The sequence below is a fragment of the Myotis daubentonii genome, chromosome X (assembly GCF_963259705.1).
Source record: "Myotis daubentonii chromosome X, mMyoDau2.1, whole genome shotgun sequence".
NCBI classification, from domain to species: Eukaryota; Metazoa; Chordata; class Mammalia; order Chiroptera; family Vespertilionidae; genus Myotis; species Myotis daubentonii.
In genome coordinates, this window is record NC_081861.1 from 48,798,228 (window position 1) to 48,810,441 (window position 12,214).

The 12,214-nt window shown below is 44.7% G+C and overlaps 1 long non-coding RNA gene across 1 annotated transcript; it reads right to left on the minus strand.

The window, feature by feature from the left end:
• Positions 1 to 9,938: 9,938 nt before the first annotated feature.
• LOC132224230 (uncharacterized) lies at positions 9,939 to 11,265 on the minus strand. The gene is made up of 3 exons (XR_009450628.1): positions 11,163 to 11,265; positions 10,170 to 10,235; positions 9,939 to 10,050 (listed from the first exon to the last, which is right to left on the minus strand). It is a non-coding gene; the product is annotated as an uncharacterized LOC132224230 (long non-coding RNA).
• Positions 11,266 to 12,214: the final 949 nt, after the last annotated feature.

Sequence of the window (12,214 nt, forward strand, 5' to 3'; positions counted from 1 at the left end):
AACCCATATCAAATGGTGGATTAGTCATATTTTGCAGTCATTGTTCTAGAGAGACTATAGCAGAAACTGTGGGCTAAGGAGATTGCTACAAGGGGCTTTCATGTTTCCAAATCTCTGCTAAGGAACTGGGAGGGCACATGGCTCTGGCACCAGGCTCCTGGTCTACTGGTTCACTCCCAGATTTTGTGCTTCTTTTCATCCTCTTACAGGGAAATCTACAGTCTGTCTGGAGTGCAAGGAAGTTTCTTTAGTTTGTCTTTATCCAAGCTTACTGATAAATTTTCTCTGTTAACTTGTTGTTTACAGCTGTTGAAATTCCAGTAGGGTCTGTGGATGCACATGCACAATATAATTTATTTTATCATCTTGCTATCATCTTTTCTTTCTTTCTTTAATTTCATGTCCATGGGTTAACAGGTTAAAAGTAGACCTGCCAGATCAGAGGTGCCTGCTTGTAGTAGGACTACTCTTTCCATGTGTATAATCCACAGGCAATTCCAGAGCATAAACACAAAATTGGAGACACACACTTTAGTATAGGAAAATATTGAGTGCATAAAGAAACACATTCTTCACCTTTCCCTCCCCTTGGAAGAGAGATGAGGTAGCAAGTTTAGCTATAAACTCCATTAAAAAGAAATAAACACCTAAATCCCAACCTCTTTTGGATAGGACTGGGTAAGGTTCTATTAGAGATGATTTCTGTAAGAGGAAACTGGCAAAAGGATATAAAACTCGATATGTGCGTTTGTGCTTTCTCTTTTAAATCCTAGACATAAATTCCACTCCTTTCTGCTCAGGAAAGATCTAGTTCCCATTAGTACCCTGGTTGAGACCAACACTCTTTCTTTGGCCACAGGTTGCTGGAAAGCCTTTTAGCAGGAGTAAGGAGAGTAATAGTGCAAGTAGGAAAAAAGAATGATGGCTGACTATAAACTATTACCTGTAATTGGGTGTGCTACAGAGTGTGTGTCAGTGAAGAGGTGTGTGAATATGGCAATATCAGTGTGGGGTATGTATAAGAGTTTGGCAAAGTTGCCAGGACCAGTTTGGCTCAGTGGATAGAGCGTCGGCCTGCGGACTGAAAGGTCCCAGGTTCGATTCCGGTCAAGGGCATGTACTTGGGTTGCGGGCACATCCCCAGTGGGAGATGTGCAGGAGGCAGCTGATCGATGTTTCTCTCTCATCGATGTTTCTAACTTTCTATCTCTCTCCCTTCCTCTCTGTAAAAAATCAATAAAATATATTTTTAAAAAAAGAGTTTGGCAAAGTATATATGGGTGTGTAAATGAGAGTGTGGGTTGCTATAAGCATTTTGGAATCAATGTGAGTAAAAGTGGATCAGTGAGATAATCTCAGAGAAGGAGTGTAGGTTAGTGTCAATGTGAGTATGTATCAGAGTTGATATGTCCATCTGAGAGTCCAGGTAAGAGTCAGTGGAAGGTCAGGAGAGTGTGTCAAATGAGAGTAGTGATTTATGTATCAGTGACTGTATGGTTCAGTGTGAGTAAGTGTATCAGTGTAAGAGAGGATGTGACAGGATGACTATGAGCCTGAGTGAGGGTCAGTCTATGTGGACTACATCTATATAAGTGTATATATGTATTCTTGTAAATTGATTGTGACACTGAATTGTATGGGTTGCTCCGGTGTGTGCCAAGGTAAATGCAGTCAGTGGCTATTCATGTCACTACATGTGTACTGGTGAGAATGTATACAGCAATGTGAATAAAGGTGTGTCAGTGTGAGAGTAGGAATGTATAAGAATGTGGGTGTGTGGAAAGTGTGATTGTGCCAGTGTGAATATGTGTGATGTACAAATGGGAGTTGGTGTATGAGAGAGTGTACATGTGACTGGACATGAGTGTCAGGGAGTATGACTGTGAGTCCATGAGGATGTGTGGAACAGTATGATTTTAAGTGCAGTTGTGAATGTGAGAATATGTAAAAATGTGACAATGTAAAGATGTAAGCCTGTGTGTGCAGTGTAACTGTGTGTTAATGTTATTTTTTGTGGGTACTGAATGTGAGTGAGCATATGTATGTGTTAGTGTGTGTCAAGGTGACTGCAACTGTGTGTATGTGATTGTGTATGAGTGTGAGAGTAGGGTGATGTGTCTTAGTGAAAATGGCTGAATTTATGAAAGTGAGTGTGTTTGTGATTATATTTGATGAGTTTGGTAAAGAGTGCAATTATGCCTCAGTGAGAATAGGAATGTGAATATGTAACAAAATAAGTTTCCATGTGTATGTGTGAATGTGATAGGATAGGGATATTGTGTCAGTGGTGAGTATATAAGAGCATGTAATAAAGTATAAAAGTTTAATGGGTGAGATTGTTTTTATCGTGTGAGCATATATAAATGTGAACATATGATTATTCATGCACATGTGTATATCATTGTGATTAGTTATAAGTTGTTTATATGTGTGAATGTGAGGAGGAAATAGTGATAGTGCAAATGTGTGGGAGTGATAGAAATTGAACATGGGTTTATCTATGAGAAACAATTAGAGGCAAGTCAGTATGTATTTGTGCGTAGAATATGTGTAACTGTGTAGGAATTTTAGGCTTAAGGGTGACTGTGTGTCAGAATTTAAGAAAACATAAAGGTATGAGTGAGTGAGAACGTGAGAGTGGGGTGTATGGCAAGTATGAATGTGTGTCAGCATGAAAATATGAATGTATAAATGTATGTGGCAGTAAGAATTTGCCTGTATTTAGTGGATTTATAAATATGATTGTGTGTGAGGGTGGGGGAATAACAGTGATCATCACTATGAATGTGTTCGGGGTGAAAAGTGTGAGTTGAAGCAAGTATGATTGTGTGAATGTACAAGTAGGCAAGTGTGCTTGTGAGAGTGTTTATGAGCACTGAAAGGTACCAAAATAATTTGGGATTCTGAGAAATTCTCTAATAAGTGTCTCCCCCAAAGTCACATGTGTCCAGTTATAGGCAATTACGTAGCACCTCTCAACCTCTATCTCCTCATGGGTAAAACAGTGATGATAATAATAATAGGTACCCTGAGATAGCATCACTTTTATAATAAGAAACATATAGTAACTATTAGAAAAACATACTACCTTGTAGAATTACTGTAGAATCAAATTGGCTCATGCAAGTAAAATGCCTAGTATAGTGCTAGCAACAATAGTTACTCAATAAGTACATTATATTGCAGCTGTCACAAAATACCCAGGAGAGACCCGTGGCTTGCTTCTTATTTTAGCCAGTTCTAGTTACCTTCTGTTGTTCAAGATCTATAGAGGATCCTCTACCAGAGCATCTCTAGAAAGCTGAATGAATCAATATCGGCAAGGCTGTAATTTCATACCTTTAATTTCACAGCTGAAACTCTGGAGCTTCCCCTTCATGAGAAGGCATCACATAAACACCTGTCGCTGAGACACAGTTTTCCTTTGTTCTTTAGGCCCAGGACAGGCTCAGTTTGAAAGGGAATTGGATTTCATATTCCTTGTTTGTTTTTTGTTTAGTTTGTTTTTCTCTTGGGTTTTTATTTTGATTTTGGTTGTTTGTTTTTGACATGGGCAATATGAGAGATGCTTAAGTAACTGACAAAGGGACAGACAGAAGACCAGATAGAAAGGCAGAGAGATAGTAAGATACAAACAGATGCCTGGACTGCAGCACATAGCAAAAGAAGGCCAGATGGAGAAGCCAACAGAGAAGCTATAACAGATGCCTGAGGGGTAAAGAGACAGGGAGATGATCAGAGAGTCAGGCCAAGAAACCCGAAAGAAGTAGAGAAAGAGAGAGAGGCCAAAATTAAAAAACTGCTGGGGAGCTGTCAGGCACTTGTGAGAGACTAGAGACCTATGAGTTCTAGTCCCTACCCATGAAGAGCTTAAAGTATAGTTTACCTGCCAAGATTAATACTGCAGAAACCATGCAAGAATTATTTTAGGCACTAGAGAAGAATAAACTATACTACAAGCCAGACTCAAATGTTGTTGGAGAGCTGGGGAAGGAAGTATTCCCTGGTTGGGTGGGAATGCAGAGAGAAGGTTCTGGAAGGTTTAAGTTAAGAAGCTGGGATGATTGGGTTGGAAGTTATGCTTTAAATAGGCAGGTAAAATTAATGTTTTGAGGTAGTGAGGTAGTCGAAGTTATAGGAACCAATTGGTAAATTTGTGGCATGTGGCTGAAATGCAACTTCAGCATCAGGAAAGCAGGAAGAAAAGAAATGATAGCTTGTTTGGAAGCAGGTCTGTGTCACACTAAATCTCTTAGATGGAGCTTGACATTAATGAAGGATTTGCCAGTGACTGTGAGTTTGTTTCTACTACTCTCTCTAGGCTGTAGGTCAAGAGTGTCATTCTCATATTAGAGATGGGGGGAACCAAGAAACCAAGGGAAGCTGTACAGAAAGAAGGGGCCATGCCTTGGGGCCTGGCTGATGAGGCCTAATCAGGGTCTTTAAAAGTAGGAGCTTTGGTGCAAAGGTGGCATTTACCTGGGCTTAGAGATCTCTAACTCCCTGCCCTGGAATCCATTACTCACCTCACACCACCACTGCTGCAGGACCTTAGCATGGGTGGGTGCTGCCCGTGAGAAGGGACCAGGGTGCCTTCAGCTCCGACGAACTCAGGGCTGGGTACACCAGCTGCCACAAGATGCAAGGACTCAGCTGCTCTTTCTTGGGGGAAACCTGCCAAGAGAAGCATTGTGGGGGAGCAGGAATCTCTTTCCCCACCTACTACTACTCCCTCATCCACTCCCCACCCCCCAAAAAAATATCACACACTCACTACAGTGAATTTCAGTAAATCCCTTCAAAAGACAGAGAATCAGAGAAGTATTAAAACAAAACAAAACATTATTACGTAGGAGTCCAGAAAGACCAATGAAATTGGAGTTTCAAGTTGGGAAGTGCTGTCACTTCACCACTCTGGATCGGTTTGCTATCAAGTGGACAAGATCTACCGTAGTTACCTTGGCTAAGCATTGGGAGGACTAAATCAAATATGACAGATGTGAAATATTTCATAGTTACTGGAGGTGTATAGTCTAATGTATCATGGAAAACTGAGAGATAATAGGGAATTCAGGTGGGCTCTGAGGATACCTGAGCTTCCTGAAGACCTGGCACTGCTGTTCACTCCTCAACTCCAAGTGTCTACCTTCATTTCCATTTTCCTTCTCAATAAGCTACACTAGGGTGGGAAACACTCTAAAGTCATCTCATAGCTGCTGATGCCCTCAGCCTCTAGTCCTAATAGGAAATTCTCTCTGCCTTCCCCTATCTCCACCACAGGGATATCTTTTACAATCTTCCCAAGATTTTATTGGGTAATATATACTTGGGTTCTTATTTTTATTTTGTATGTGCATGGCAATTTACCCTATCTTCCCAACAGAGGTTTCCATGTCCAATCTTGAAGGAGATGGAGTCTCTTTAATCCTTCTCTTTTCTGTCTATCCACACATTCACTTGAGTCTCTCAAGGGTTTAGTACTCTCAAGGAGGAGACAAAACTTCCCTTGACAGGACCCCAAGCTCTGCAATCCTTCCTACCCCGTCCCCTTTTCCTCCATGGTGTTTATCCTCAAAGAAAAGCAGCACTTATACGTAACTCACAATAAAACCAGATTCAGGCTAGCACACATGCTATTAGAGAACACCAGAATTCACAGGGTCCTAAGCCAAAGTCAGGGATGGGTGGATGGATGGATAGTTGGATAACTAAAGGTGGAGATAAAAAAAATTAGAGCCTCAGGGAGCCAAGAAAAGCTCCCATGATTCCCACAATACCACTTCTTGACTAAGAAGACCAAGCCATACCCCAGGTCTTCCACTTGTTCCTGGAAAGACTCCAGAGCACATCTGTCCCCCAGGAACCCTGGCATTCCCTTTGTGTTGCCCACATGCACACTCCAAAGAGCCTTTCCAAATCCCACCCACTTTGCAGCTGAGTGGTGTGCCTGCAGCCTCTGACACTGCAGGAGCTCATCCTGTAAGGGGATGAGGTGGGGTGGGGGTGGAGAAGTGAGGGCTGTCAAAGCTCCAGAGAGGGTTGGGGCTTGAAGAGGGCTCAAGACGGATGGCCACAAAAAAACCTTCACCTATCCTCAGAACTGAGGGTTACTCCCAGGGAGGCAGCGTGCATCCATGGGGGCAGAGGTGGGGAACAGTGCTAGAAGACCTGGAGGAAGGGGGAAATGCACCTTACTAACCATGCACCTCCAGGTTTCTGCATAAGATCCAGAGCTTTCCTTAGGCCTGCCTCGACATCCCTTCATTCACTTATTAACTCCATGCAGCCTGCCTCAAACCCACCAGTTGCATAGCTGGAGCCAGTGCAGATGCCACGGGCAGGGCACAGGACTCCACCTGGTGGCTACACTCCTCCTGTAGGCCTGGGTATATGTCCTGAATGAGAATATGGTGGGTGGAGTATATATCTGTGCCAAGTTATGTGCCCTGTGTGCCTATACCATTTTGGGTGTGTGCCAAATCATATCTATATTATGTTGTGTGTATAGCAAGTCTGTATTATGTTTAGTACATGTGCAGTCATGTTTATACTGTGTTGTGTATGTGTATCATGTCAGTACCATATTGTGTCCATGCTGTGGGTCTGTACTGTGTTGTATGTGTATTGCATCTATTCCATGCTGTGTGTGTGTGTACCATGTGGCTAATCCATATTGTGTCATATGCCTATGCCACATTGTATGCCTGTATCATGTTATGTGTCTCTACTGTCTTATGTGTTCACCTGTGGCTCAGGCCTCCTGCTGGACCTGAGATAGGGATCAGTGCACACATCTTCTACCTACTAGCACCGCAGACTTGCTGCATTCCAGCTTTCTGCCAGCATCTCTGTATGGGGACTAGGGCTGCCACTTTGTTGGTGATGGGATGAGAGAAGCTACAGACAACCACTCTTTCTACTACAGAACTCTCCAATATCAAGTGCCCTGACCAGCACTGAAGAATTCTGCAGCCTTTTTCAGGCTCTAAGAAGGAAACTGGGCACTGGGGGTGTAGGGGATGGCCCCTTCTCTCAATCCCCAGCCCCATCCATATATGAGAAGGGCTTACAAGAAGCCACAGCTGCACCTGAGTCTCTCCTTCAGGCCAATTGGAAGGACTGGAGCCTTTCTCCACAGAGACTAAGAGCTGCACAAGGGTTAGCATTGGCACCAGAGCTGGGCTATGGGATGCATGTATGGGTAGCTCTGCCAAAGGTGTCTCCATTGAGGTCACTATAGGGCGTGACTGTGTTGATTGTTAGGGGTAGATTTCTTGAGGGTTGTAGAATTTCCAAAATTCTGCCTGGCTCAGAGAGAGATAGGGGAGAAAGATAAAAGGGAAAGGATCCACAACCAAGCCAGGTCTTTCATTCACCCTTACCCCAAGCCCTTCTCTTTTGAGACTCAAGGTCACTAGTGAATCTCTGTACCCATACCATATAAGACCCCCACAGAGATTTTTCTGGGCTTGATTATAGGGTCCTTAGGAGGTTCTCCACTTGAGCTTCTCTTTTCCCTATTTTTACCATTCACAAAAACAAAAGTGTAGTCATACTGGTGAAGATATGATATGTGGGTAGGGGTTGCAGGTGTGTTTTGTACTGTTTTCCCTCAAATGGAGAGCATATGGAAAAAGAGTGTGCTTTAGAAGGGGTAATTTTGGGGGAGAGGGCTATCCTTTAGCAGGCCTTTCTTTATTACCGAAACAAATGGGCCCACTTCCTAAAATGTCACAATTATTTTAGAAAGCACCTCCCCCAAACAGCACCATTTGAAAGACAAGGAAACTGAGGTACAAACACTCACGCCAGAATGCCTGACTTCTGATTTCCATGGTTCATTCCACACCAGATCCTGATACACTAGTCCTTACAAAACTTACTTCTCCAAATCCAGTCCCCTCCTATCTCACAGCGTAACACTAGCTAGCCTCCATCCCACTGTGTGGCCTCCAATACCGTCCTATTCCATCTCAGGGATCAGTCTCCCTGTCTGTGGCCACGCCTTTGGAATGATTTCCATTCTCTACCAGTATATTGTTCATCTATTTCCAGTCTTCAAGGTTTACCTCTCCCATTTTGCTTCCCACCCGCAGACCTAGAGATAGCTACGCCTACATCACATCCCCTGGGTGCAGCACAGATTGTCCCAACGTGCAGATAATTGACTGAATGTGCAAATCAGACACTGATTAACATTTCCAATTAAACTCCCAGTTAGGCTGTGTGTATTATTGATACCAGTAATCATCTCATATGTAAATGCACATACCTTCCAAAGTCACAGAGCAAGATAAGAAGTGACACATTTCTTGGGGGGAAATGGAAACAGACTGCTAGATCTGGTGGTTTATTTGGTTTGTTGATACCTCTATATCAGATACTACATGTCTGGATGTTACTGGTTCCCAGGCTAGGGCTTCACACCTGAAATGGAGGACTCAGGCCCTGCACACCACTGCACGCCCTTTCTGCCCCTGCTGGAGAAGCCTCCTAGTGCCTAGTTGGCAGGGGAGTCCACCCCAGGCCCTGCAGAGGAAACCACCTAATTTCTGGCAAATGGAGAGGTTGGGGAAAAACAGGACAGCAGAAGCATAAGCTGCACCCCAGATGCCTCGAGAGCTGCACTTACCTTCAAGTATAGTTGTTTTCACCGTCCCTCAGCCTGCACTGGGTCCCATGGGCCCCTGACTGGAAATGAGGGCTTTAATATTATTTATTTATTTATTTTGTTTTGAGCACAGGCAGATACCCCTATATCTGGAGCAAAGACCTGACACTCCCATGTAAAAGCAGTCAACCTACCTGTCTCAAACAGATTCAAAGCTCATCCAGTCCCCTTTGGGTCCCTGCCCCTCTATTCCCTTTCCTTGCCCAGAAGGTAAAATCTGGTTGTTGAGCTGCCACCCATGGATTTTCTTCTTCCCTTGATCAGAAGTAACTGGATCCTGAAGGTGGGTTACATGGGTGGGAATGCTATTGATTCCCTAAATATTGAGATATCATCCCTTTAACTCTGGACTGAGCCACAGGAACCTCAACCACCAAATTCCCCTTTCCACCGGGTAAATCAGAGTTTTTGAGTTCCTGGTAAGACAATGTTGTTTTCTTCTATCACTCTGTTCTTATCTACCTACTCTGGATTCTAGATCTTTACTTTATTTTATTTTTATTTGGGAGAGAGAAGGAGAGAGAGATAGATGCAAAGATTTGTTGTTCTGCTTATTTATGCATTCATTGATTGACCCTTGTATGTGCCCTGACCGAGGATCAAACCTGCAACCTTGGCATATCTGGATGAAGCTCCAACCAACCAAGCTTCACACGGCTACTCGCTTCGACCTCGTAGTAGCTTGGTCTCTGACCTCCTAATAGCAGAGTCTCTAATGGGGACAGCACCTCCCCATCCCCATAATTATTCTTAATTTCCCTCACCTGTCATGTCCACTGCTCTACCTTCAAAGACCTCAGCAAGCTTATTTGCTCTGTATACCATTTCCACCTCCAACCAGAAAGTCTGTAACCTGTGGGAATGGTCAGCTAGCTGGGACATGTTGTGGCCCCTTGCCAGCACCTCTATCCCAGCTGAACCTCCTTTTTCTGTTAGGTCTCTCCTACAAGGCTCAATTGCCAGCTTGAATGGTCTGGTCTTTGACATATCAAGGTACCTCTGTCCTCTAGAGTCTCAGCTGTCATCTTTATCCAGCATACATCCCAGTCACTTTTCAGTTTGCCTCTTTCATAGGGGAATGGGGTACAACATTTGTATTCAGAAACAGAGGCTTACACAGCTGGCTCTCCAAGCACTTGCCTATTAATCATCCATTACCATATTAAGTCCCTTTGCCCAAAGATGGCCCTGATTTAGGGGACTTAAGCACCAAATCACAGACCTACCCAATTATAATTTTGCAAATAGTCCAGTGAAAACCACACTGACCTTCATACATCGGTCATCTCAGAACAGGGCCACAGTGTTATCACCAATAGGAGTGGACTTTCTTCTGTTCCAGCACCTCAGACAGCCATACAGTTGACCTGGATTTGAGTCTGCAAAACCATGAGGGGAGCAAGACTAACATGGCTAAAGGCTTCCCTGCTGAAAGCCATTTTAAAAAAAATAGTGCTGCAACCTCCCCCTGCATGCTTCCCAAAGCCAAGCCACTCACCCTTCTTTCCTTCACTTCTATAGACCATAGTCCAGAACCCTCAAGTCCAGAGTCTGGCACTGGATTCTGGAAGGTAGGACCAAAAACAAAACAAAACAAAACAAAACTCCAAGTGGAGCCTTTAGCTCCCTCCCTCCTGGCACCACCCTCCTGATATATCCCACCCCACCTCTCAACCACCAGCTCAGGAAGGAAAACCTGCTGAGATCAAGACTGTAAAATGTTCAACCTGCCCAAAAGTGCAGCAGTAATCTTGTCAAATCCAGTTCAAAAATTAAGGGCAATGCCCCCTGCAAGCTGAGGAGGACAGGGAAGGAAGAGCCACTGGACCTAATGACCCCTCTCCCCAGACAAAGACAAAGGCCAACTGAGGGACCCAAGGCTTTTTAGGGACATTATTCCATAATTCCAAACCCACAGAAGAAAAGAGTCCTCCTGCCTTTACCCTTCTCCCACCAAAAAAAAAGGGGGGGTGGCAAGGGGATAAGGAAAAATAAGGAAAGGGGGAAAGGTGCCCCTTTTTAAAATAGTCACTTTTTTTGTTTGTTCAGGTCTGGTTCTTCCCCCTATGGACTTGCTAGGCCACAGACACACACCCCGCCCCCTGGAGGTGGGGGTGGGAACTGCCATCCCAGCAACAGTGGCTGGTGGAGGGGGCTCATAGAAGGCACAGGATTTACAGGCTGGCATAGCTTTGGGGACGGATTTTGCCTCCAGCCCAGTATGGTTGTATAAGGCTTGCCCCAGCGTAGGAGCCCAAGCCCTCGGGAAGAGCCCTGACACACCCACTTGTCTGCTTTCCCAACCAGAGATCCATCGAACAGCGCCCTTGGTCTCAGGACTCCCTGGGAGCCACATCAGGGACTCAAGGCTGGAACGCCTTAAGAGTCAGAGGGGGATCTGAGAAGGCAGAAAATCTTCCCAGCCGCCTAAAAGCAAGGCCCAGCCGCCACCCCCTCCCCTGAGTGAGCCAGGTGCCATAAGTGGATTTACCTGCCACTGGTCCAGCCAACCTGTCAAGACCTTTCCTCTACCTCAGAGCACTGGAGATAGCGGGATAGCGCGGCTGCGGAGCCACAACCCCGTGGCTATAGCCGCCGCCTCCGGCCCAGCCAACTCCCCGCCCCCCTCCCCTGTACCCGCTCCCGGACGCGCACCCTTGCTCTAGGCAAGGGAAAGCTGCAGCATCCTACACAAGACCCCAGAAGGCCCGCCTCTGACAGCTGCCAGCCAGAGGTAGAGTCCCAGCTCCGCAACCACTCCCTAGCCCTTCTCTGCTATGACATCATCTGGGCTCTGCGCAGTACATAGACCAATCAGAGGATGAGCATCAAACTAAAATCGCCCTGAGTGGGCTACTGGGGACCAATCTTTTGTTTCCAGGCAGGAAGCGCCTTGGAAGAGGAAAAAAAAATAAAGGGGAGGGAACTGGGAGAGGGGAAGGAAAATAAGATGGAAACTTCTACATGTCAGGGTTGTCTAGGCAGAGGTCTGGCTATCAAGAAAGAGGCTCTTCTGAGAATAGGAAGGAGAGGGGGGTATTTAATTTCTCTTCCTTAACTAACCCTTCAGGAAGACTTGAATTTCAGATAAGTTTTAGGGGAGGAAATCTGTCCAGCTACACGGGCACTCTTTTGAAAGGAAAATGGCTTGGATTTAGGACACCACCTGTCAGGCAAGCAGGTAATACTGATGTAGTCTCTGGAATGCACAGTAAACGCAGGGAGACAGATATGGCACTGGGATTCAAAGAGATGACATTCTTCATAGGGAAACTACCTTGCTGCACATGAAACATATATTTTGGGGGAAAAAACATATCTTTTTACACCACAAAAAGAATAATTGATCTACTTTATATAGATATATTTTATTTCTTTAAAATGTGGCTCTCCCTAAAACCTTCCATGACCTCTCGTCTTTAAAAAAGAATTCATTTTTTTGCTGGTGTCCAATGCCTAAAATCTAACTCCAAAATTATCTTTTACTATACTCAAATCCATACTCCCACCCCAGGATTTGGTAAGCTCATGTAAATCATGCTA